The sequence below is a fragment of the Trachypithecus francoisi genome, unplaced genomic scaffold, assembly GCF_009764315.1.
Source record: "Trachypithecus francoisi isolate TF-2019V2 unplaced genomic scaffold, Tfra_2.0 Contig01461, whole genome shotgun sequence".
Lineage (NCBI taxonomy): Eukaryota > Metazoa > Chordata > Mammalia > Primates > Cercopithecidae > Trachypithecus > Trachypithecus francoisi.
In genome coordinates, this window is record NW_022681433.1 from 11,947,964 (window position 1) to 11,973,221 (window position 25,258).

General features: G+C 42.1%; 3 long non-coding RNA genes across 3 annotated transcripts in view; 1 reads left to right on the forward strand and 2 right to left on the reverse strand.

Annotated features, from left to right (window-relative positions):
* Nucleotides 1–23,694, forward strand: part of LOC117097703 — a 194,921-nt gene extending 171,227 nt beyond the window's left edge. The window contains exons 2-3 of the long non-coding RNA XR_004443040.1: nt 22,511–22,648; nt 23,515–23,694. This is a non-coding gene — a long non-coding RNA (uncharacterized LOC117097703). The remainder of the gene's footprint in view (nt 1–22,510; nt 22,649–23,514) is intronic.
* LOC117097708 lies at nt 323–4,699 on the reverse strand. The gene is made up of 4 exons (XR_004443042.1): nt 4,655–4,699; nt 2,100–2,184; nt 1,737–1,808; nt 323–660 (listed from the first exon to the last, which is right to left on the reverse strand). It is a non-coding gene; the product is annotated as an uncharacterized LOC117097708 (long non-coding RNA).
* LOC117097704 lies at nt 4,827–21,702 on the reverse strand. The gene is made up of 3 exons (XR_004443041.1): nt 21,637–21,702; nt 6,346–6,513; nt 4,827–4,881 (listed from the first exon to the last, which is right to left on the reverse strand). It is a non-coding gene; the product is annotated as an uncharacterized LOC117097704 (long non-coding RNA).
* Nucleotides 23,695–25,258: the final 1,564 nt, after the last annotated feature.

Below are 25,258 nucleotides of genomic sequence, written 5' to 3' on the forward strand. Positions count from 1 at the left end.
ACAGAGTTAGATGAGCAGATTTATCAAACCCTGTAATTGTAGAACTTATCAGTCCCAGGGCAGCTGTTTTCCCTTTGAAAGGGTTAGAGAGGGAACATTCTGCTTCTTGGAAGCACATCTAAGATGATCTAAATAAGGATTAAATATATACTCCCAGCCCCAAGTAGCCTGCCAATACGAACCCCAAAATATAAATAAAGTTTGAAGGGAATGAAAAGCCTTTTTAAAAATGCTTAAAATGTGCCAGATACTGGGAGGACTATTTTACATAAATTAGCTTATTTAATCTTCACAACCACTTTCAATTTCTCCCATTTTGCACAGAGGATATTAGGTAAATTGACTCAGGTCAGTGGTAAATGACAAGGTCGGCCCTGTTGACCTCCAAAGCCTTGTCCCTCCACTACATCAGGCACTGTAGACAGGTAAAGGAGTGTAGGAACTGTCTCCCACAGAGGAGAAGGCTGAGGACAACGTTGATGGCCCCGCTGAACACTTCTCCATGAACTTCCTCCGTTCCTCTCTGGGCCACCCGTTCGGTAAAGCGGCTGTAGATTACAGCCACTAGAGGGCAGGCACGGCGTGAAAAGCCACTAGCCCTTCCCTGCTCCTTTGCTGGTGTCGCTCAGACCAGGGCGGCAGGAAGAGGCACTCGGGCGTCTGCAGAACAAATGAGAACAAATGGCAGTAATGATCATTTACGTTTCTCAAGGCTTTCACAGTCCACAAATCCCTTCCAAGTCACATTTCATCTTTGGCACGGCTTTGTCAGGTAGTTTTTTTTTTTTTTTTTTTCAATCATCTTCATTTTACAGAAATATATATAAAGTAATGAGACAGATATCAATGATTTCACTTTCAATATTTTTTCTAGACTGCAGAGGCTTTCTAGAACTGTGGATTCCTCAAGGCAAATTGGTCCACAGGACAAGCAGGCCAAAGCATAGAGGGTAGGTAATTAGAGGGACTGTCCTGTTGAGCCCCTTGCACACAAGTGCTCAAGGAATAGTATTTATTTACCATTAATAAACACAATAACTAAACTAACTGAAGAAAACAGTCTCAAGAATCTATTGTGTCCAGGCCACGACCTTCAAGATTTTACAAATAGGGCTACTTGTGATTATTATCCCATTGTAAAAGCAAGGTGGCCGGGCGAGGTGACTTAACGCCTGTAATCCCAACACTGGGAGGCTGAGCCGGGTGGATCACCTGAGGTCAGGAGTTCAAGACCAGCCTGGCCAACATGGCAAAACCCCATCTCTACTAAAAATACAAAAATTAGCCAGGTGTGATAGCAGACGCCTGTAATCTGAACTATTAAGGAGGCTGAGACAGGAGAAATCACTTGAACCCAGGAGGCAGAGGTTGCAGTGAGCCGAGGTCGCACGACTGCACTCCAGCCTGGGCGACAGAGTGAAGACTCCATCTCAAAACACAATAATAAAGATAAAAATAAAATAAAATAAAAAATAAAAGCAAAGTATCTACCCTTAAGCCACAAAGTTTTTCAGTGAAAAAAGTGGGACTTGGACTAATTTTAGAACTCTTTTCACAACGTCTCACCATTACCAATAGATCGAGAACCCAGAAGAAAATCAAAGTTCAAAGAGACACAACTTGGTCATCAGATTCTAGGGGGCTGGCTAAGTTCTGCTGGCTGTCACTGAGGTGGCGAGTCATCAGTGGCTTGTCCCAGCCACTCGGTTGGACCAGAGTTAGAGAAATCCACTCACCTCACCTCATTTTCAAGGTTGTAGCGGGTAACAGATAACAACGCGGCACTGGCTGAATACTTTGAAGGCTTCCTGTTAAAGGAAAGGTGAAGAAAAATGAACTCCAACTAGGTAGTTAAAATGACCTAGCAGACTAACTGGTAAGAATTTCTATCAAGCTATGTTGATGATATCTGAACTAAGACAATGGCAAACAATGGTTTGAAACATCTCTAAATGAAACAGTAAAGGAACAAAGTATCTTAAAGAGCTTACTCCACTTAATAGTTCTTCACCAACTAGGTTCCAATCTTTTAACCCTGGCCTCTCTGAGGAGACCCGTCAACCACACCTCCCAGCCATTCCTCAGCCCAGCTGGCTTACTGTGCCTTGTTGAACTGTTGATTGCTGCCTCTTCAGTTGACATTTCCTTTGGACTATCTGTTTCATTCTCAACTCTGACTTCACCCTGGGATCGTAGTTTGTGAGTGCCCCTAACACCATACCCTGACACTTTAGCACCAATCCACCCCTCCTGCACTTGTAGTCCAGCCCCCAGAGTGCCATGCTGTGTGGAACTCTGATCTCACTTTCAGCAAGGAAGTACCCACAGGAAGGGAGCCATGTTCACGCATCCATTCAACATCATTCAGCAAATATTGATTCCGCTTCACCCAACTGGTATTTATGATGCACATTCTATGTGCAAGGGTTGTGTTTGGTACAGGTGAGGATATAAAGAAAGTGAAAATAAAAATCCGTATCTTCATGAAGTTAGATAGTCTATTGGAAATGGGGACAGATTAGAGAAAGTTAATCCTAATATATAATGAAACAGATTGAACTTCATCATAAGTTTAAAATGCTATAGGTGTCCAGAGGAGGAACAAAAAACATTCAAAGTAAAAGGATCAGGAGAATCCTTGTAAAGGAGTTGACATTTAATAAGTCTTAGAAAGGATCAAAGCATAGGAACTTTCCAGAGAGAAATAACACCCGCAAGAGTACGTGCAGGGAAAGCACTGAAAACGTGTGTAGATTTGCACAATGGTCCAATGTGGCTGAAGAGTGAGAAAATGGGATTCTGGAAAGGAGTGGGGTGCTGGGGAGAAATCCATGTGGCTTCCTGAAATGCCAAGAAGGGGGTAAGAGAAACTGATCTTCTCAAACAAGGAGTACAATATGTTCTGGCACACCAAGTGTTGAGCAATGTTTAAGTTATAATTTTTCCACCAGGCCAGCTTGTGCTGGATGGAGCGGCCTGTTGCTGACAGACTTACTTCATGAACACTTGTCTGGAACACTTCTCATGTCCCCCATCACCATTCACTAAGCTCTTTCCCTCTGCTGCAAGACATCGTAAAACTCCCACCTCTTCTTCCAAACCTTGACTCATTTCCTGGAATCAGGGTAGTAATTTCACCTTTACCATCAGTAAATACATCACCCTGGGCCATCTCTCAGAGTTCACCTCATGCTGTCTCCTACAACCCTCCCACCCTCCATTCCTGTGAGGCACTTTTGTTCATCCTTTGTGTTAAACTGTGGTGATTAAATGTTGGTTATGCCTATTTCCATCCCCATGATGCTACCTGTCTTCGATGGTGAGGTCTCCTTAATGTGGCTCCCCTCCACTATTTGACTGGAAACAAAGGTCAGGAACAACTCCAAGGCCCAGGCTGGTAGACCATTAATTACAAAATAGATTCTTTTTATGGTTAAAATCTATCATAGTAACAGAAATTGAAACCTCAGGTAAGAAAACTCTTTTGAGAAGTAGCTCAGGAGTGACCCAAGAGGTGGTACCCAGTGATGGATTCATTTATTCATGATTTGCTGTTATTTCCTTGACCTTTGTCAAGTGGTAGCACTTTGGGCAATTTGAGAATGCTCTGAGAATTTGCCTGAGAACGTGCTTGTTCTACAGGGACTAGGCATCTCAGTAAGGCACCTACTAATGGCTTTCTCTAGGTCGATGATGCATTCAACATTCTCAGAAGAAGAATGAGGTTGCTAAAGAGACCTTCCCTTCCTATCTGTGTGTCCGTTTCCATAAAATGTGTTGTGAAGTTGTCTGTAAGAGCCAGGAGACCTTACTGAGTAAAGCTCAATTGATTCCAAAAAACTCCACTGACTTAAAATTCAGAAGCCTTTGGAAGGGCACCATAATAGGCTGAAGTACATGTCCTCCCAGAAGTTGCATGGTTAAGTCCTAATCCCCAGTACCTCAGAATGTAACTTCATTTGGAGATACAATCTTCAGAGACATAATTAAGGTAACATGAGGTCTTTAGGATGTCTCGGGGGAGAGCTGGTGACAGTCACATTGGAGAGACCAGGAGGAGGTTCAAAGAGGCGTCTGAGGTTATAGGGGAGTTTGTAAACAGTGGGGAGTACAGGGGTGTCGGGTGTACTGGTTCAGAAGGGAGGATTATGAGGGCGAGTGGGACCAAGCATTGGAAGGATGATATTGGAGTGAGGAAGAGGCAGGAGGCTGGGCTGCAAGGACAAAAAGCAAGCATAACCCAAAGGAAGCCCAACTCAGATGGGTTTGCTTTAGCATGTTAACTAACTGGTTTTGGAATAGACCTAATAGAAAAAAATACCACGTGCACATCCTGGAGTTTGGGGATTCACAAGAAGAAACCAAACAGGACATGTGCTGACAGCTGAGTGGTTCACACCAACCAAGGTGGGTTTGATGTGTCTGACAGATCTGGTTCTTTCAAGTTCTTGTGGCTTGAGGACAGGCCGACTTATTATGTCTGGCTTCAAGCTCATCATGAGATCATAAGAAAATGTCACCCAAACTGGGAATGCTGAAATCCTTCCTTCCTGTGTATCCAGTTAGCAGTTCTGAACACATGGCCATAGAGAGAAGGAATTATGTGCATATGTGTTAAAATAGTACCTAACAATGGTCTAGTGCTTGACCTTACCTTGCTCTGTGCAAATGAAGGCAAACTGTTTAAGGAGTAAATGAATGTCTGGAAAACATAAAAGAAAACGCCATTAAACATGTGTGCAGTTTAATCTGTATAGTTAATTACAGGTAAAAGAATGTACATAAGCCCTCCTATGTACTCCTTACCTTCCTTAAATCTTTTGGTTGTTGCTATTTTCCTATATGCATAGTTTTCTCATAACCTCCTGAGCATTCAGATTTCTGAAACATGATGAAAATCATGCAGTCAAGAGTAAAACTCTAAGAATCTCACCCCACTTCTACATTCTATGAGAATATTTAGAATCTCTTTTTGTTTTTCTATTCCTTTAGTACCAGAGCCAATGTACCTTTTAATTCATCCTAACACCTCCTACTAATAATCAGATCAATTAGGTGGGAGAGAAATATATATATAAAATTGGCCGGGCGCGGTGGCTCAAGCCTGTAATCCCAGCACTTTGGGAGCCGAGACGGGTGGATCACGAGGTCAGGAGATCGAGTCCATCCTGGCTAACACGGTGAAACCCCGTCTCTACTAAAAAATACAAAAAACTAGCCGGGCGAGGTGGCGGGCGCCTGTAGTCCCAGCTACGTGGGAGGCTGAGGCAGGAGAATGGCGTGAACCCAGGAGGCGGAGCTTGCAGTGAGCTGAGATCCGGCCACTGCACTCCAGCCTGGGCGCAGAGCGAGACTCCGTCTCAAAAAAAAAAAAAAAAAAAAAGAAATATATATATAAAATTGAGAAAATGTGTAAGAATATAAAAGGAGGGATACTGTACTCAAAGTTGCTTGCTTAGCAAAGACATCCCTCCCTACAGATGATATAAAACGAAAACAGGTAGAGATCCCAATTCTGTACCTTTAATAAACATAACAAAGTACCACAGACTGGGTGGTTAAAACAACAGAAATTTGTCCTCTCACAATTCTGGTGGCTAAAATCCAAGATCAATGTGTTGGCAAGATTGCTTCTTTCTGAGACCTTTCCTTGGCTTGTAGATGGTCATCTGCCTGGGTGTCTTCTCACGGTCTTCCTACTGTGTGTACCTGGCTCCAAATTCTCTCTTCTTATAAGGCCTCCAGAGTTGGGAGCTATTAATATTCCATCATTATAATTATCATTGTTATTCCCCAGGTCAGGAGGTGAGGGTTATTCTCCTGTCCACCTTCCAGATCTCTTCTAGACCTTTACTCCCCCACCTTGTGGTGAAGGCCCCTGCCTCTGTGGAGCATCTGCTGCCTGGCACATGGTCCCAGGCTTTGACCTGGAACCGTCAGCAAGGCCCCCAACTCACCCATACTCCATCTTAGCCCTATCCACAGCCCTGCCTCTGTTCACTTCCCTCCCTTCCTCTGCAATTTAGATTTCATGGTGCAGCACCTCCATCCCACTCTTGCCTAAACCCTACACTCCCTTATCCATCTTCCTTTTTTTTTCTTACCTACCCAGGCAGATTGCATCCTTGAATGATACCAGGTCTGTCTTCTCTGCGCCAACACCTGAGTAAGGAAGCCCTGGACTCAATTTACTCATACTTACACAGGATTTTTCCATGCCTTTGATAAGACGGGTTATTCTGAAGTTTCTTTCTGTGCTATTATACAAATCAATAAGTATATACAAAGGTTCTGAGTTGATCCAAACTCTAATTATAGCAGACACTGCTTACAGAAGACACTGACCTGGCTGCAGATTTCCTGAAGCCTAAAACGTTGGCTGCAGGTCTGTAAAATCACTGGGGAAGCATTTCATCTTTGTATGCTGTTGACGAGTTTCAGCACAGGAATCAGCCTATCCCCTAACAGTTTCATAATGATTTGTGTTGGTTGGTTTTAAAGTGGAGGTTTGGCCTTTGAAAATGAGAATCATTAAGAAACAGAAGTTATTTAAGTCAACACATATGCAGTAATAGAACCAGGAAGGAGCATTTGACTTCAAGTATTTCTTTGAGTTCTGGATTGTTCTTCAGCCATTTACTGTCAGGCATCTCCTGAGCCTTTGGTATTGAATTGCCTGGTTGCAGACTATAAATGAAAGCAATTATTTAAGAGGTTGCTGAGTTACTTTTGGGGTACAGAACTCCACCTCCCTCACCTCAAGACTGCAATGTGGAAACCCTGCCTGAGTTTCCAGCTTGCCGCCTTGCCCTGTAGATTTCAGACCCAAGACTGCAACAGCAACTCCTGCCTGAATTTCCACCCTGCCAGGCTGCCTGACAGATTTCAGACTTGCCAGCCCCCACAATCATGTGAGCCAATTTCTGAAAATAAGCCTCTCTCTCTCTAAATACACACACACACACACACACACACACACACACACACACATATCTCCTATTGACTCTATTCTGGAGAACCATGATTGATACACATATCTGAAGGTTTGTTACATTTATAACTGTCCCTTCACTTTCCAGGGACCCTGGTCTGTTATTATTTTCCTTTCTTTGAAGTCACAAGCAACACAATCCATCATTCAGGGCCTAGAGTTTCATGAGCATTTGGGATTACCTAAACCCTCACATGCTTTCAAACAATAAACTCACGGAGTCGCTGGAGGATATAAGACCTGAGGAAATAGTCACAAAATAATATAAGCTTTTTACAAAATTGATACAAAATTTATAAATACTTGGCACATCATGCCAAGTGTACTGGTTCTTTCAGTTCTGATTTTTTAAAAAATCATTCCCATAAGGAATGACTCTAATTTTGATTTTTGAGGGTCAATAACGAAACTGTAAAAAAAGCAGGGGGGGGGCATTGTTAATCTCTTTGAGGTAGGATTACATACAGAAAGTTTTTTCTAAGTTGTTTTATAATGAACATATACAGCTCTTATAATAGAAGGATATAGGCCAGATGTGGTGGCTCATACCTATAACCCCAATGCTTTGGGAGACCAAAGTGGGAGGATCACTTGAGGCCAGGAGTTCAAGACCAGCCTGGGCAACATAGCAAAACCCCATCTCTGCAAAAATGTTTTTAAAGATTAGACATGGGGCCGGGCGCGGTGGCTCACGCCTGTAATCCCAGCACTTTGGGAGGCCGAGGTGGGCAGATCATGAGGTCAAGAGATCGAGACCATCCTGGTCAACATGGTAAAACCCAATCTCTACTAAAAATACAAAAATTAACCGGGCGTGGTAGCGTGCACCTGTAGTCCCAGCTACTTGGGAGGCTAAGGCAGGAAAATCGCTTGAACCCAGGAGGCGGAGGTTGCAGTGAGCCAAGATTGAACCACTGCACTCCAGCCTGGCAACAGAGAGAGACTCAGTCTCAAAAAAAAAAAAAAAAAGACATGGGGGTGCCCACCAAGTTCTATCTACTTGGGAGGCTGAGGCAGGAGGACTGCCTGAGTGTAGGAGTTTGAGGCTGCAGTGAGGTATGATAGAATCACTACACTCCAGCTTGTATGACAGAGCAAGACCATGTCTCAATACTAATAATAATAGAAAAAAAAGAGTCTGAAAATAGAAATACTTGATTTTATAATAAAATAATTGATTTAAACTAAAACAGAGTTGGAGAATTTGGATAATGTGTATGAAATTAAAGAAAGGCTGAAAAGCTTAAGAAGTTGAGAACTCAGAGGTATAGGAATGTAAGTTGATTCCCATAACATCACAAACAAATACAGTTGACCACTGAACAATGCAGGCATTAGGGGCACTGACCCCAGGTGCAGTGCAAGATCCATGTATAACTTGATTCTCCAAAAACTTAACTATTAATAACCTGATGTTTCCTGTAAGCCTTGCCAATAATATCAACAGATAACACGTATTTTATATGTTCTGTGTATTATATACTGTGTTCTTATAATAAAGTAGCTAGAGAAAAGAAAATGTTACTAAGAAAATCATAAGGAAGAGAAAATATATCTACTCTTCATTAAGTGCAAGGGGATCATCACATTGAGTAGGTGGAAGAGGAGGAGGAGGAGGGGTTGGTCTTGCTGTCTCAGGGGTGGCAAAGGAGGAAGAAAACACGGGTGTGAGTGGACCTGCACAGTTCAAACCTGTGTTGTTTAAGGGACAGCTGCATATGTGTGGGCAATGACAGGCCAGAATTACAGGTAGTAAGACTGACCATCGCACAATGGGAAGAAACAAAAGATTGAACTTTCTGGCAGAGCCATGGCCAAAGGTTCTGAACACTAGTTAATGGAATAGGGCATTCTATTAAAACATAAGGCTGTTAACTGGGGCCCTGGGCCCTGGAGTGAGGCACTGTCAGCTCATTGGCCCTGGCTGGGAATGATTAAAATGCAATGGAAAGACGAAGTTAGAAGTGGCTGAACAAGAAAAGAGGACTTGGGAAGAAAATGCTATCCAGAGAAACTCAATGATGAGAGGACTAAGAAAAGTGACTCAGCTCTTGCCCTGATTTTTTTCTTTAAAGGAATGGATGTCCATAAGTTAAACTGAAATGCGTTCCAGCGGAAAACACAGTAACAAAGATGAGAAAGACCTTCAGAAAGATATTTAAACTTTGAGAAACTGTATCAATCAAATGCTACCCAAGAAAAGGAACCCTTCTGGATAAAAATCCTTTCACCAAATCCTGTAAAGCCTTTATGAGTTCTTCAGTGGAGAGGCACCCTGGAAATTTAGGTTATTTTTATCGCGTTTGCTGGAAAGGCCATTTCTCTCCTCTTGGGCTGAATTCTTTGATGCAAGTTCTGTAGCTTTGGAGTGAATCTGAATGCAGTTTTCAGAGCAGTGAGAAAAATCAGGCACTGTTAATATTCCAAGCTTCCTCCAAGACATTTTTTGAAAAGAACTCGTAAAGATGTCTAGGTTTCCTGTGAGTTCTTGTGAGATATGCCTTTCAAAGAAGTTTAGAATAATACTTTAGTATGATTATATACTGTCAGATTCTAAAATGCCAGGTAGCAATAGAACAAAAGAAGCAAAATATATTCATTTTTAACTCATTGTGGACAAAATGCATAGATACAGTCTCTAATTTCAGGGTAAGTGGGTGCATCTGGATATACCTGTCAAGTTATCTTGTGGATGGAGCCCAGCAAACAATATCAATGCCACAGCCACAGGTCAGTAGGAAGGAAATGATTGCATCGGCCACTTCAGGCATTTGTCAAAGAGGTGTCAACTGCCAGGCAGAAGAAATGGGTTAGAACAGAAACAGTGTAACAAAAGTCCTCTTGAGACCTAAGCTAGTCTATGACCTCTATAATAGCACACAGTGACCAATACCATCCTAAAACAAGAGAAAGCATAGGATAGTTTTTGGAGTTTGGGCATCTTGTAGATTGTTTGCTTTCGGTATTGTATTGCTTCTTTGTAACACAATTTGAACTTTAAAATGTCTCCTGTGTACTAAGAGTCATTCATTTAATAACAATAGTCAGCACATACTATGCTTTTTATATACATAGCACCATGGTTTACAGATATTATCTCATTACAATCCTTTTAGATAGGGGATTGTTTCTGTCCCCATTTTGGGTGAGAAAACTGAGTCACAGTGAGGTTAACTTCCCCAAGGTTACACAACGATGCAGTAGCAGAACTATGACTTAAGCCTGGTTAGTCCAGCTAAAAGTCAAGGCCTTGTCACCACTACATCAATGGCCGCTTACGTTTTCACTGAGCATCCAGTAAGGATGTGGCACTTCAACAGCCTCTGCAGACGGTGTGATGCATAAGACAGAAGTGTAAAATTTTTAACGACTAAAATTCAATATTTTTCTACTTCGCAAAAGCCTACGTAAGTATATGCTTAGCATCTTGCCACGTAGCCTTTGATACTATCTGTACTAAAAATTCACAAAACAATGAAAATCACTCACTGGCAGAGAATAGCTGCTAACAAAACACCTAATACTCAGGGGAGCAAACAAATGGCTCTGCGATGGGTCTCTGGGCTGGAGGCATAGCTTGCTCCTAGCCTGCCTGTCTGTAATGACAAGCAGAGAGCTTCCTGTACCTCCTCATTGAGCCCACTCCATCTCCAAGAGACCAAGACCAGGAAAGTGGCCTGTTCAGGTCAAGGCTCACTCTATGGTGCTCTTGGATTGCCTTTTGCTATAAAGTCTAATGAGGATAACAACAATAAGAACACATGTATGTTGCTTAGTGCAGTCCTATACGGCATGATGTTTGTGCTGCATACTCTGGTCATAGAACTTCTTTAATAAAAATATAGAGAGAGACTATATAATCCATTCCAGTAAGGAAGAGTACAATTATTAGGGTGAAGCATGTGAAGTTATCAATATTCAATATTTTTGACTTGCAAAAATATTTTCTTTTCTTTTTTTTTTTTTATTATACTTTAAGTTCTAGGGTACATGTGCATAACGTGCAGGTTTGTTACATATGTATACTTATGCCATGTTGCTGTGCTGCACCCATCAACTCGTCAGCACCCATCAATTCATCATTTATATCATGTATAACTCCCAATGCAATCCCTCCCTCCTGCCCCCTCCCCATGATAGGCCCCAGTGTGTGATGTTCCCCTTCCTGAGTCCGAGTGATCTCAGTGTTCAGTTCCCACCTATGAGTGAGAACATGCGGTGTTTGGTTTTCTCTTCTTGTGATAGTTTGCTAAGAATGCTGGTTTCCAGCTGCATCCATGTCCCTAGAAAGGACGTAAACTCATCCTTTTTTATGGCTGCATAGTATTCCATGGTGTATATGTGCCACATTTTCTTAATCCAGTCTGTCACAGATGGACATTTGGGTTGATTCCAAGTCTTTGCTATTGTGAATAGTGCCGCAATAAACATACGTGTGCATGTGTCTTTGTAGTAGATAATTTATAATCCTTTGGGTATATACCAGTAGTGGGATGGCTGGGTCATATGGTACATCTAGTTCTAGATCCTTGAGGAATCGCCATACTGTTTTCCATAATGGTTGCACTAGTTTACAATCCCACCAACAGTGTAAAAGTGTTCCTATTTCTCCACATCCTCTCCAACACCTGTTGTTTCCTGACTTCTTAATGATTGCCATTCTAACTGGTGTGAGATGGTATCTCATTGTGGTTTGATTTGCATTTCTCTGATGGCGAGTGATGATGAGCATTTTTTCATGTGTCTGTTGGCTGTATGGATGTCTTCTTTTGAGAAATGTCTGTTCATATCCTTTGCCCACTTTTTGATGGGGTGTTGTTTTTTTCTTGTATATTTGTTTAAGTTCTTTGTAGATTCTGGATATTAGCCCTTTGTCAGATGAGTAGGTTGCAAAAATTTTCTCCCATTCTGTAGGTTGCCTGTTCACTCTGATGGTAGTTTCTTTTGCTGTGCAAAAGCTCTTTAGTTTAATGAGATCCCATTTGTCAATTTTGGCTTTTGCTGCCGTTGCTTTTGGTGTTTTAGACGTGAAGTCCTTGCCCATGCCTATGTCCTGAATGGTACTACCTAGATTTTCTTCTAGGGTTTTTATGGTATTAGGTCTAACATTTAAGTCTCTAATCCATCTTGAATTAATCTTCGTATAAGGGGTAAGAAAAGGATCCAGTTTCAGCTTTCTACTTATGGCTAGCCAATTTTCCCAGCACCATTTATTAAATAGGGAATCCTTTCCCCATTTCTTGTTCTCTCAGGTTTGTCAAAGATCAGATGGCTGTAGATGTGTGGTATTATTTCTGAGGACTCTGTTCTGTTCCATTGGTCTATATCTCTGTTGTGGTACCAGTACCATGCTGTTTTGGTTACTGTAGCCTTGTAGTATAGTTTGAAGTCAGGTAGCGTGACGCCTCCAGCTGTGTCCTTTTGACTTAGGATTGTCTTGGCAATTTGGACTCTTTTTTGGTTCCATATGAACTTTAAAGCAGTTTTTTCCAATTCTGTGAAGAAAGTCATTGGTAGCTTGATGGGAATGGCATTGAATCTATAAATAACCTTGGGCAGTATGGCCATTTTCACGATATTGATTCTTCCTATCCATGAGCATGGTATGTTCTTCCATTTGTTTGTGTCCTCTTTGATTTCACTGAGCAGTGGTTTGTAGTTCTCCTTGAAGAGGTCCTTGACATCCCTTGTAAGCTGGATTCCTAGGTATTTTATTCTCTTTGAAGCAATTGTGAATGGAAGTTCATTCCTGATTTGGCTCTCTGCTTGTCTGTTACTGGTGTATAAGAATGCTTATGATTTTTGCACATTAATTTTGTATCATGAGACTTTGCTGAAGTTGCTTATCAGCTTAAGGAGATTTTGGGCTGAGACGATGGGGTTTTCTAAATATACAATCATGTCATCTGCAAACAGGGACAATTTGACTTCTTCTTTTCCTAACTGGATACCCTTGATTTCTTTCTCTTGCCTGATTGCCCTAGCCAGAACTTCCAACACTATGTTGAATAGAAGTGGTGAGAGAGGGCATCCCTGTCTTGTGCCAGTTTTCAAAGGGAATTTTTCCAGTTTTGCCCATTCAGTATGACATTAGCTGTGGGTTTGTCATACATAGCTCTTATTATTTTGAGGTACGTTCCATCAATACCGAATTTATTGAGCGTTTTTAGCATGAAGGGCTGTTGAATTTTGTCAAAAGCCTTTTCTGCATCTATTGAGATAATCATGTGGTCTTGTCTTTGGTTCTGTTTATATGCTGGATTACGTTTATTGATTTGCGAATGTTGAACCAGCCTTGCATCCCAGGGATGAAGCCCACTTGATCATGGTGGATAAGCTTTTTGATGTGCTACTGAATCCGGTTTGCCAGTATTTTATTGAGAATTTTTGCATCGATGTTCATCAGGGATATTGGTCTAAAATTCTCTTTTTTTGTTGTGTCTCTGCCAGGCTTTGGTATCAGGATGATGTTGGCCTCATAAAATGAGTTAGGGAGGATTCCCTCTTTTTCTATTGATTGGAATAGTTTCAGAAGGACTGGTACCAGCTCCTCCTTGTACCTCTGGTAGAATTCAGCTGTGAATCCATCTGGTCCTGGACTTTTTTTGGTGGGTAGGCTATCAATTGTTTCCTCGATTTCAGAGCCTGCTATTGGTCTATTCAGGGATTCAACTTCTTCCTGGTTTAGTCTTGGGAGAGTGTAAGTGTCCAGGAAATTATCCATTTCTTCTAGATTTTCTAGTTGATTTGCGTAGAGGCGTTTATAGTATTCCCTGATGGTTGTTTGTATTTCTGTGGGGTCAGTGGTGATATCCCCTTTATCATTTTTTATTGCGTCTATTTGATTCCTCTCTCTTTTCTTCTTTATTAGTCTTGCTAGCAGTCTGTCAATTTTGTTGATCTTTTCAAAAAACCAACTCCTGGATTCATTGATTTTTTGGAGGTTTTTTGTGTCTCTATCTCCTTCAGTTCTGCTCTGATCTTAGTTATTTCTTGCCTTCTGCTAGCTTTTGAATGTGTTTGCTCTTGCCTCTCTAGTTCTTTTATTGTGATGTTAGAGTGTCAATTTTAGATCTCTCCTGCTTTCTCTTGTGGGCATTTAGTGCTATAAATTTCCCTGTACACACTGCTTTAAATGTGTCCCAGAGATTCTGGTATGTTGTATCTTTGTTCTCATTGGTTTCAAAGAACATCTTTATTTCTGCTTTCATTTCGTTATGTACCCAGTAGTCATCAGGAGCAGGTTGTTCAGTTTCCATGTAGTTGAGCGGTTGGATTGAGTTTCTTAGTCCTGAGTTCTAGTTTGATTGCACTGTGGTCTGAGAGACAGTTTGTTAATTTCTGTTCTTTGACATTTGCTGAGGAGTGCTTACTTCCTATGTTATTATGTGGTCAATTTTGGAATAAGTGCGATGTGGTGCTGAGAAGAATGTATATTCTGTTGATTGGGGTGGAGAGTTCTATAGATGTCTATTAGGTCCGCTTGGTGCAGAGATGAGTTCAATTCCTGGATATCCTTGTTAACTTTCTGTCTCGTTGATCTGTCTAATGTTGACAGTGGAGTGTTGAAGTCTCCCATTATTATTGTATGGGAGTCTAAGTCTCTTTGTAAGTCTCTGAGGACTTGCTTTATGAATCTGGGTGCTCCTGTATTGGGTGCATATATATTTAGGAGAGTTAGCTCTTCCTGTTGAATTGATCCCTTGACCATTATGTAATGGCCTTCTTTGTCTCTTTTGATCTTTGATGGTTTAAAGTCTGTTTTATCAGAGACTAGGATTGCAACCCCTGCTTTTTTTTGTTCTCCATTTGCTTGGTAGATCTTCCTCCATCCCTTTATTTTGAGCCTATGTATGTCTCTGCATGTGAGATGGGTCTCCTGAATACAGCAGACTGATGGGTCTTGACTCTTGATCCAGTTTGCCAGTCTGTGTCTTTTAATTGGAGCATTTAGTCCATTGACATTTAAGGTTAATATTGTTATGTGTGAACTTGATCCTGTCATTATGATATTAACTGGTTATTTTGCTCGTTAGTTGATGCAGTTTCTTCCTAGCCTCGATGGTCTTTACATTTTGGCATGTTTTTGCAATGGCTGGTACCGGTTGTTCCTTTCCATGTTTAGGGCTTCCTTCAGGGTCTCTTGTAAGGCAGGCCTGGTGGTGACAAAATCTCTAAGCATTTGCTTATCTGTAAAGGATTTTATTTCTCCTTCACTGATGAAACTTAGTTTGGCTGGATATGAAATTCTGGGTTGAAAATTCTTTTCTTTAAGAACGTTGAATATTGGCCCCCACTCTCTTCTGGCTTGTAGAGTTTCTGCCGAGAGATCTGCTGTTAGTCTGATGGGCTTCCCTTTGTGGGTAACCCGACCTTTCTCTCTGGCTGCCCTTAAGATTTTTTCCTTCATTTCAACTGTGGTGAATCTGGCAATTATGTGTCTTGGAGTTGCTCTTCTGGAGGAGTATCTTTGTGGCGTTCTCTGTATTTCCTGAATTTGAATGTTGGCCTGCCCTACTAGGTTGGGGAAGTTCTCCTGGATGATATCCTGAAGAGTGTTTTCCAACTTGGTTCCATTTTCCCCCTCACTTTCAGGCACCCCCATCAGACGTAGATTTGGTCTTTTTACATAATCCCATACTTCTTGCAGGCTTTGTTCATTTCTTTTTCTTCTTTTTTCTTTTGGTTTCTCTTCTCGCTTCATTTCATTCATTTGATCCTCAATCGCTGATACTCTTTCTTCCAGTTGATCGAGTCGGTTACTGAAGCTTGTGCATTTGTCACGTATTTCTCGTGTCATGGTTTTCATCTCTGTCATTTCGTTTATGATCTTCTCTGCATTAATTAGTCTAGCTGTCAATTCTTCCACTCTTTTTTCAAGATTTTTAGTTTCTTTGCACTGGGTACGTAATTCCTCCTTTAGCTCTGAGAAGTTTGATGGACTGAAGCCTTCTTCTCTCATCTCGTCAAAGTCATTCTCTGACCAGCTTTGATCCGTTGCTGGCGATGGGCTGCGCTCCTTTGCAGGGGGAGATGCGCTCTTATTTTTTGAATTTCCAGCTTTTCTGCCCTGCTTCTTCCTCATCTTTGTGGTTTTATCTGTCTCTGGTCTTTGATGATGGTGACGTACTGATGGGGTTTTGGTATAGGTGTCCTTCCTGTTTGATAGTTTTCCTTCTGACAGTCAGAAGGACTGTCTGTTGGTCTGTTGGAGATTGCTTGAGGTCCACTCCAGACCCTGTTTGCCTGGGTATCAGTAGCAGAGGTTGCCGACGATAGAATATTGCTGAACAGCGAGTGTACCTGTCTGATTCTTCCTTTGGAAGCTTCCTCTCAGGGTGTACTCCACCTGTGAGGTGTGAGGTGTCAGACTGCCCCTAGTGGGGGATGTCTCCCAGCTAGGCTACTCAGGGGTCAGGGACCCACCTGAGCAGGCAGTCTGTCGTTCTCAGATCTCAGCCTCCGCGTTGGGAGATCCACAGCTCTCCCCAAAGCTGTCAGACAGAGTTGTTCGCGTCTGCACCGGCCCCCGCTGCTTCCCCTATTGGTCTTCAGCTGTGCGCTGTCCCCAGAGGTGGAGTCTACAGAGACAGGCAGGCTTCCTTGAGCTGCTGTGAGCTCCACCCAGTTCGAGCTTCCCAGCGGCTTTGTTTACCTACTTAAGCCTCAGCAATGGCGGGCGCCCCTCCCCCAGCCTCGCTGCTGCCTTGCGGATAGATCGCCGCAGACTGCTGTGTTAGCAGTGAGGGAGGCTCCGTGGGCGTGGGACCCTCCCGGCCAGGTGTGGGATATATTCTCCTGGTGTGCCTGTTTGCTTAAAGCGCAGTATTGGGGTGGGAGTTACCCGATTTTCCAGGTGTTGTGTGTCTCAGTTCCCCTGGCTAGGGAAACGGATTCCCTTCCCCCTTGCACTTCCAGGTGAGGCGATGCCTCGCCCTGCTTCAGCTCTCGCTGGTCAGGCTGCAGCAGCTGACCAGCACCGATTGTCCGGCACTCCCTAGTGAGATGACCCCAGTACCTCAGTTGAAAATGCAGAAATCACCGGTCTTCTGTGTCGCTGGCGCTGGGAGTTGGAGACTGGAGTTGTTCCTATTCGGCCATCTTGCTCCGCCCTCTCTCACAAAAATATTTTCTTATATAGAGTGAGTGCAGTAAATAAAGTGCTATCCAAAGCTCTCAGCCGATGAGCTGACATCTCCTAGGGTGCTTTGTCCAGTCAGGATGAAGTTCAACTCTCTGTGGTTGCTCTTTCTTCCATTATGGAATATTCTAGGGTTCAATGTTGACTCACAAAACAACTACAAAGGGCGCACAAGCAACAGTGCCACAGGTGCTGCAGAGGATGGAAGAGGTAGAGGTTGAGGTTGAAGTGCAGCTTGGTGGCCAGTGGCCTTGTCAAGGAAACGTCAGAGAAGCACAGGGGGAAATCAGCTGCCAAGTGGGGCGTGGTGCAAGACCTGTGATATTATGAAGAGCATCATAAGCACCATCATTGCACAGGAAAAACAAAACAAAACAGAACAGAGCCAGGTCACAACTGCAGGAGGTATGACAAGAATGAATGACTGTTGAGTTTGCCTTTTGGTAGGGATTATCCTCTGACAGCTTCATGCTTCCAGAAAGCATTCTCTATGCTAATCAGATATGCGTAAAATAATAAAGGTAGGCCAACACTTCCTGAGGACTGATGGCCAGCAAGGAACTCTGCCAGAGGCTTTGTGCATATATATTAGTCAGGGTTCTCCAGAGCAGTAGAACCACTAGGATATAAATACACATTGTGTCTTATTTCAAGGACCTGATCTATGTGATTGTGAGGCTGGCAAGTCCAAAATCCATAGGCAGCCAGCAGGCTGAAGCAGAATTTGAAGCAGAATTTCTTCTTCCCCTGGAAATCTCAGTTCTGCTCTTCAGGCTTTTCAACTGATTGAATTGAATAAGGCCAACTCGGATGATAGAAGATAGTATCCTTTACTTAAAGTCAGCTGATTGTAGATGTTAACCACATCTGCAAAATACCTTCAGAGCAACACCTAGATTACTGTTTAATTAAATAACTGCGTACTATGGCCTAGCCAAGTTGACAGGTAAAATTAACATCACAACATATATGTTCATTTTCTCCTCATTAAAAATCCATAAAGTAGTATCATTTTATCCCCACTTTACAGATGAAGAAATGAAGGCTCAAGAAGGTAAAGAACTTGCTCAAGATCACACAGATTATAAGGAACAGAGTCAAGCTTTAAAACTAGTGTGGCTTCAGAGCCCATGAGTGTAACCACTGGGATTATCTGTCTCACCAAGTGGCAAGGATTTTCTGCTAAGGATGCTGTCATTTGGGAGTTGACTAAGGAAAAGCTGGCAAACAGTTCAGCCAAGAGAAGGTCAGCATCAACTTTTGTGCATCAGAGAATTGCAAGCTCTCCATTGTTATAGGCTGCACAGTTCAGTGCTCAGCCAGTATATCCAGCCTCCTTCCCAACCATGCCCCTTCCCCTTTCATCCCACCATGCAACAAGCACAAGTGAGTGCTCACTAAATTAGCCACTCTATAAATAAAGGGAAGGTTATAGTATAGTGGGTACAGGGAATACCAGCTTGTGTGAAAAAAATTAGATAAAAGTGGATTACATATTAAGACAAAAATCACAAGGATAAATAAAAACGTCATTATTTCTGCCACTCCAAATAAACTTCTTCCGAAGTTCCAAATTAATCAGAACAGCAGCATTAGCAGGGTCTGGGAAAGCTGTCCCCTTGAAGCTGTGACAAAGTGGACATAGAAGAATGTGGGGATAGGGGACTCCAGGGAAAGACAGGCTGACAGCTACTTAAGGTGAGATTTTTTTTCCCTCACTTATGTTTTCAGTCTCTGTAGTTTTTCCTTCCCTCCTGCCCACAAAAAGAATAAATGCTTCCACTATCTTAAAAATACCTTGCTTCTAGATAATTACAATAAACATAAATGAACTAAATGCTTTAGAAATGGCAATGTTTGATCAGAGAAAATAGGATTTTAAAACCATATTCTGATTCCAAGAGACAAGTCTTGAATATAAGGACGTAGAAAGATTGAAAGTAGAAGGATAGAAAAAGATATTCCTTCCAAAACCTGAGCAAGAGATAGTGAATATCAGATAAAGAACTTCAAGATAAGAAATATTACTAGAGATAAAGAAGGAAATTTCACAGCAACAAAAATTTCTACTTACCAAGAAGATATAAAAAAGCTCTAAATCTGTAAATGATTAAATATATAATTCAAAATTTGTGTGTTTTTCTAAGACAGCAAAAATTAACAAAAGTAAAAGGAGACATAGTTATCAATAATGTACTGTGGGTTTTAAGACACCTCTATCAGTAACTTACAGAACAGAAACTTACATAAATAGTAAGGTAACAGATGGTTTATCAACCAATGGCATGATGTAACTGACATATCAGTAAACTGAGCTATTGATTGAATATTGAAATGCACCATGACTATCGCTAGAGATGCTCAAGCAAACTAGGAACACATATGCACCCAAAGACATTTGCAAGAATGTTTATAGCAGCATTATTTCTAATTGTCAAGAAGCTGGAAACAACCCAATGGTGTCACAACAGATTGAATAAGTGAATTGTGCTTTGAAAAAAAACTTGCTTCAACTCTGATTTCCCCCTCCCCACCAAGGTACCAAAACTTTTGTCTTCCTGTTTGCCAATTTTAGGTTAAAAAAATTTTTTTAATTCGCTCTATTTCCTCACTTCACTACACTGCTCAGTACTCAGCAATACTTTTAGTTAATCCCCATCTTGCCACAGAAATTGTTCTGGTCAGAGTGGAAGTTACAAAATTCTGTTATTTTGTTTCTTCCTATTCTATTTGGCCTCTCTATATCATCTGACACTGAGGATCCCTTCCTTTAATCTGAAAATCTCTTCTTTCTTAATTTCTTAATTTCTCTCTCTTGGCTTTCTCTTTGTTGCTAAGACCTTAGTTTTCAGGTCTTCCATAGCGTTTTGTTCCATCATTTCAGGTACGAGGAGTCCTGGTCCCTGCTCATTCTGGGTGGTGATATTCCATCCCATGGCTTTGGCATCATCTTTGTACTGAAGCAGTAGGCACAGTGATGTGATTGAAAATAGACTTTAAAGTCAGACAAAAGACAAGCGAATTCTGCAAATCAAGGTGGCTAAACCCAACCTTTCTCCTGAGCTTTAATCCGAAGGGCACTAAAAATAAACTTGACCCAAGTCAAAACTCACGCCTGTAATCCCAGCACTTTGGGAGGCTGAGGTGGGCGGATCATGAGGTCAGGAGATCGAGACCATCCTGGCCAATAATGGTGAACCCCCATCTCTACTAAAAATACAAAAATTAGCTGGGCGTGGTGGCGCATGCCTGTATCCCAGCTACTTGGGAGGCTGCAGCAGGAGAATTGCTTGAACCCAGGAGTCAGAGGTTGCAGTGAGCCAAGATGGCACCACTGCACTCCAGCCTGGCCACAGAGACTCCATCTCAAAAACCAAAAAAACAAAAAACAAAAAACAAAACCAAAAAAAACCTGTGTTGAGAGCCGATTTTAGATCCCTCCACATTCATGAATTATTGAAAGCCCATATCCTACTCTCACAATACCAGACCCAGTTCATGTACTTCTCAGATTTGGTTGGCTATGATTTTTCTGCTCAGTGCTATGGGTGACTCTCCAGGGAGATTTCTTGGCACCAATGGCATTATCGTTGGCACAGAGAGAAGATGTCCCTCTTTGCCCACTGAGTTTCGTCCCTGCCCACTCAGGGGAGCTGCTCAGCAGTTGACCCTACTGCAGCAAGCAGCTAGTCCTGAAGTCCCGTGAAGTTCGAAGAAGGACCAGGCTGTGTGTCATGTCACACCTCCGACCTCACACCATAGGGCCATTGCCTCCCACCCTTGAGCTTTCCTGTCAATGCTAGGTGCAGATGCCAGAGGCCTCCTAAGTAACCCAACCCACTGACTTTCCAAGATGGGTCTTCAAAGCTGCATGTTGCAGAGAGACAGGTATTAAATGTTTCTGGCTCATGCCCTTTCATTGGCTCAATGCCAGCACTCTTGTGGCAAAAATAACCTAGAAATGTAGGTGAGTTGACAATCCAATTTTGCCAGTGGGAGCTGGATTTGGCCAACAAGCAACAGGAGAAAGAAAGGAGCCAACAGATAAATTATTCTCTCCTCCTCCTCCCGAGAAATTGTGCTGAGATGCACACTTCCATATGCCCTCCCTGGTGATGTCCTGCATAACTGAGCAACAAGGATGTTTTCTGGTCAAGTCTAGACAGCTTGGAAATGTACCATCCTGTACTTCTTCTCTTCGTTCACCTCATTTACCTGATTCCTTCACTTCTGCTTCCTTGGATTCCCTGGATTGCACTCACTCAATAAAGTGTTAGCCGCATAACTTTCTGACTGAGGCTCAGGCTACAGACACCATTCATCAAGAAAGGACAGGGAGATTAAAATAAGGATTAAACCTCTTGGTTCCCCACTAGGTGCCAGTATTCTTGCTAAGCAACTTACATTTGCTATCTCTTTTAATCTACACAGAAAACTATGCAATAGGTATTATTTCCCCCAATACAGTGAGGAACTGAGACTCAGTGAGGCGTTAGTAACTTACCCAAGATGACAGAGCTAAGATGCTGACTTCGGTGCATCTTGCTTCAAAGTCAGCATTCTTCCCTCTATGCCTGTCTCTATTATGGAACACTGGGGCTTAGGAATTCTGTGAAGGTTCCATGTGGTAATTCATTGGTAGGGATTTTCAGAAGCTTTAGGCTGATTCAGTGAAGACCCTTTAAATATCCAAGCAGAGCATGATAATAAAGCCCTAAAATGGCAGGCTGGGCAATCAGTTAAAGTGATGGTTAAATTACAATTATTATTTGAAATTTAGATATCATTTTAGGTAGTCATTTCTGAGTGGAATAACACTGATGAGCTAACTAAATTAGATCACGAAAGTTACCATTATAATGACAGCATGAAGGGTTGACATATCCCTTGTGATAGAAGAGATCCAAGGAGAGAAATGAAGGAACGAGCCTTCCCCACAAGCCCATCCCTATGCTGCATCCTCAGCATGAAGCCAGTTGTCCACCTGGCCCTCTCCTCATCCACTCCATCCAGCTGTGTCTGTTCTGCCCATGAAGATCTTTGGGAGCAAAAAGTACAAAGTTTTAGCTAGAAAATCAGTCTCAAAACAAAACAGAGGGGTCCTGACTGCCAGAGACGAAAATGGAAAGGATTTCCTCATACTGCACAAGATGTCACTGGCAGGGTTCTATGCTTGTGCAGAGCTTTGGGCCAGAATTGCACTTTGAAAAATTGGAAAAAGACTGAATTTGGACCCTGTCACACATCTCAGTTAGCATCTCTCCATGTCTTGGATTACGGAATGATCTGTGTCCTCCTGTGGGAGGAGGGAAATGTTTTTTGTGCAATTAAAAAGTCAGGCTATTTGTAGGTCTAATTATTTTCTCTTGTCTGATCAGGTGCTGAAGGATTAGCCCCCTGAAGATGGCCGTTAATCCATAAATGCATCACGACAGACACATGGGTTTGCAAATCTGGGGGGAAAGCATTAATACCTCCTGCCTGATGCAGAAATAGGCAGGTTTCATTTAAACTTGGTAAGTGACCCAAAGGCATTAAGAAACTCCACTGTACCACAGAATGGGTTAGTCCTCTGAGCCTGGTTGCCACCAGAGGCTGTGATCTCAAAGAGGCTCTTTCCTCTTCTGCATTTTCCCAGTGAGCTGTTCAATTGCACAGCTGCAATGAAAATCTCCTCCCAAAGAATCAGCACTTACCTCTTAAAACATGGAACTCTCTCACTCCCTACCAAAACCTGTTCAAAGAGCTTAAAACAAGCCTTAATAGGGCCAAATTTTAATATAAATCACCTGGGGATCTTGTTAAAAAGACCATTCTGATTCAGTAAGCCTGGGTGGGGCCCGAGATTCTGCAAGTCTAACAAGTCTCAGGATATGTCAATACTATTGGCCCACAATAAGCATCTTGAGTAGCAAAAGCTTAGAAGAGCATTTGGTTTTTCTTTTGAAATTTTTGAAGATGATTTGGTCCTTAGAAAGCTCCTTTCAAATGCCTCAGTGTTATCTAAAAGCTGTTCTGGGAACCACTGCAGAAATTTTCAACCAGATGGGGCTGAAGTTGGAAAGAGTGAGGACATGATGTTTCAGCTTTTCTCTTGGGCCACATTCTTAAACTCAGTGCTGACCTAATGACTTGCAATCAAAATTAGACATAAAAATGGATTTTACTAACACTAGTTGACTAACTGTGCTCGTCCCTGAGACCACTAGATTCATTTTATTCAGTCTCAAATTGGTTATTTTCCATCAGGTAGTTTCAATTATTGCATGGGGTAAGAAGATTTAAATGTTAAAGCACATAAACAGAAGTAGTTTAATTGTGCACTTAAATTTTATGTTTGATTGAACAGAAGTAATACTTTGTTATTCTGTCTCTATTTCAGGATTTTCATTTTCTGCTTGGAGAATTCAGTCATTTTAATATCCAAAGAAACTATTGTGGAAAATTCAACTGGTGCAAAGTAAGTTTAACTGTCTAGAACAGATGGGGGAAAGGGATATTTTTCCAGATGCTTTAGAAATGTTTAATATGTATTTCCTTTTACTCAAAAAGCATAGCTACATATTATGCGGTGAAATGCCTTATTTGGAGAAAAATAAATATAAACATTATGGTTATGTATAAACTATGCCAATTCTTGGACTTATCCCTTATTGTTATTTTTGAAAACCACCTGCCTGGATTAAATCTTTGCCACCTGTATTTCAGGAACATCTTCTGGTTAGTGTCTCTGTCTCTAGGTGCTGGCGATTCTAAACAGATATCTGTTCCAAAACATATTTGCTAAAACAGTCTCCTTAACTTAAGGAGATTAAGACCTTAAAAATCATTTACTGTATTCTCCTACTTCAAGCCATTTGCTCAAAACAAAATTCTGAAAAGTGGCATCAGCAACATGAAGAAATAGTTGCTCCTGGCTAGCCCTCCTCCCACAGATGCACCAAATAAACACCTATACATGGATCAGTTCCCTCCAAGAGAAAGCCAGAAACTAGTTGAAAGACTCCTGAACACCAAACAACTGAGAAAATATCCACGTTGAAACAGGCAGGAAGAGTGGAGATGTACTCATCCACAAATCCCATCTTCAGCACAGCTCCTTACAATCAGGAATGAATCCTCAACTACCAGCTTCTTCCTGAAGAGTGAAGGGTTTGTATCATGCATACAGCATCCAATCTTTTACAGTCCCTGCTGGAGGGTTCGGCTTTAAAATTGTTAACGGTAGTGGGTATCCAGGTTCTTGGCGTCTTGAAGAATCAGACAAAACACACAAAGCAAGGAAGGGACGAAGGAATTTATTGAAAATGAAAGCACACTCCACAATGTGGGAGCCGGCCCAAGCACAGGGGCTCGAAGGCCCTGTTACAGAGTTTTTGTGAGTTTAAATACCCTCTACTTGGGGTACGCCCTATGTAAATGAAGAGGATGAAGTAAAGTTACAAAGTCATTTACTCGGAGTATGCTCTGTGGAGAGGATATTTCCTGTCATAGCTGAAGTATGAATCGGCCTTATGTTCCCTGCCTCCACACCCTATTTTACTGTCTCATCTCCCCTCTGAGAGATGTGATCCCCATAAATCTTTATGGGAGGCAGAAGGACCAATGGTCTTTTTTCTGTAACTGCTTCATGCTGGCTCCAGGTGTAGTCCCCACCTACTGGGGATCATGGAACTCTCGCCCTGCTCCAACTAGTGGAGGCAGGGTAGCTTCCTGGCGGCCAGTGGTGGTGTCTTCATCTGGAACCTTTGTTGCACGATCATAAGTGTGATGGTCTCTAGGCAAGAGGAAATGAATTGGGTTAAAAGATTTAATGGGAACTTCAGGGGATGGATACCTATGCTAACAGAAATGTTTGTTATAGAGATCTATAGGAGGAAAAACAAAACCTGGTCTGCTCTAAGAATCTATGTGTCTCCTTAAAATCTTAGCACAAGCGACTTCATTTTGGTTTGGTTTGGTTTGTTGGGGCCTAGTGCATGAACTCAGTCCAAAACAGTGGACTCTACATCAAGAATGCCATTCTCTTCTTGGGAAAAAGTTCCCTGGTTAGTTTTACCCTGAGGGTTCCAGTGAGTGCACACCTCCAAGAGCATGTAAGGACCCTTCTCAGTTGTGAGATTATG